General features: G+C 37.1%; 1 long non-coding RNA gene across 1 annotated transcript; it reads left to right on the forward strand.

Annotated features, from left to right (window-relative positions):
* Positions 1–458: 458 nt before the first annotated feature.
* LOC131256542 (uncharacterized) lies at positions 459–1,383 on the forward strand. The gene is made up of 2 exons (XR_009176875.1): positions 459–792; positions 881–1,383. It is a non-coding gene; the product is annotated as an uncharacterized LOC131256542 (long non-coding RNA).
* Positions 1,384–1,948: the final 565 nt, after the last annotated feature.

A 1,948-nucleotide genomic window follows, 5' to 3' on the forward strand; every position in this document is an offset into this window, starting at 1 on the left:
AAAATCTAGGACATCTTTCTAGGAAAAAGGCCTTTGAGACAGAAAAGGCATTCAATAAAAGCTTACCTCACAAAAATTAGTGATGGAGATAATTTACCTATATACATCAAGTGGTCACTGAGCCTATTCACTTACAAAATCCTGTTGATGTCCTGGAAAAAGAAGAAGCTTAAAACTCTTCTTCTTCTTCTTTTTTTTTTTCCCTTTTTTTTTCTTTTTTTTTTTTGGAGATCTTAAAAGTTCTTTTTTCTTTCAACTGTAATTGAAATTTTAGATATTTAAACTCGAAAAAGTGAAATCGATGATACATAGGCATGGTAGTTATGAGAGTATTTAATGCCATTCTTGTTGGCTGGTTTTACTTCTCCACATAGGCACCCTCGAGGAAATGATTACAGTGGCTTAGTCCAAGTCACTTTAGATGTGTTTGAGATGCACCTTTCTGTCTCATAGGGTTAACACTTTAGCCGAACCCTCCTCGTGGGCCCCACTTCACATGGGTTACGCTTCACATGAGCCACCCGCTTTACACGGGCCGCCTACCCTGAGTGTGCCCCTGCATCCCACAGGCCACCCCACTCGAGCCAGGTGTGAAAATGCCCCTGCGTTTCCCCCTCCCCCCAATTCATGTCTCCTCCATGTTATTTGTAGGTTTATTAATTCTATTTCTTTTCTTCATGTTCAGATCTTATTCCCGGTGATTTCATCCATGTCCTTGGGGATGCTCATGTCTATAGAAATCATGTCAGGCCTCTGCAGGAGCAGCTTCAGAAACTCCCTAAACCTTTCCCAGTAAGTAAATGGAGATACGTTGAATTGAATTTTAATCAAGTGGTTTTTACTTTTTATCTTATTATCCATTGTGTCCTAAAATACACAGATTCTGAAGATAAATACTCAGAAGAAGGATATAGATTCGTTTGTGGTGTCCGATTTTAAGCTCATTGGTTATGATCCTTACCAGAAAATAGAAATGAAGATGGTAGTATAGAGACAAGAAAGGGCAAAAAATTCAGAGATCTACTTCTCCTTTCACCTCCGATCCCTAGATTTTGAGGTGAAGTGCTTAGTTCAGCATATATTTCTCAAGGGGTTATCTTTCTTTTATAATAGGCCTTATTACCTATTTTTTTTTTTTTAAAAAAAAGGAAAACAAAAACAAGTGAAGGGAAAAAAGAATTTTCCAATAGCTTGACAGGCCATTACATATTTACATGTGCAAGTATTTCACATAAACAAAAATATTTCAATTTTCACATAATCAAAGCCAGCCCTTTCTGTTTCTCTTTTAAATTTCACATAAACAAGTAAACGTTAATTTTAGTCATGCATGCTGCTTATGCTTTCTTGAATAACTAAATAAATGACTGTTGAAATCATCAAGTAAACTATATAATGGTCAATCGAGCTTTTCCCAGCAAACTGAGCCCAAGTCAGCTCTATGATGGGCCCCATTGTGGATGGGAGACACTCCCATAATCTCCCCTTATCACGCCATCCTAACCATCCAACTCAGTCCCTGTTAAATTAGAACCATCAGTTGCATTGTCTAATTTCATCAAATGGTTAGGATCAATCTGATAAGGGTGATCTTAGATTGATTTGATAATGGGGCCCCTCATGGGCTACCAAATGGTGGTTCCATCTGATACATTCTTTTATCAAATCAAAGCACTCTCTTGATCAAGCATCATTTAGTTTCCCTGAAATCAATCTTGCCCTGTGTTTGAGATGCACCTTACTTCTCTTTTTTTTTTTTTTTTTTTCTTTTGTGGTTTGGTTTGGCTACTAATGTTCAGTACTTCAATACAATGAGTTGTTTCTGTAATGCTTGAGATGTATTAATACTTTATCTATGTTTGGATGTAATATGCTCATTCAAAATGAAACAGTTATTTAGAGTGTAGGCTCGGAAGGAGGTTCACAATGCTTCACCGGGGAGTTTACA

This window comes from Magnolia sinica, chromosome 9 (genome assembly GCF_029962835.1).
Source record: "Magnolia sinica isolate HGM2019 chromosome 9, MsV1, whole genome shotgun sequence".
NCBI lineage: Eukaryota > Viridiplantae > Streptophyta > Magnoliopsida > Magnoliales > Magnoliaceae > Magnolia > Magnolia sinica.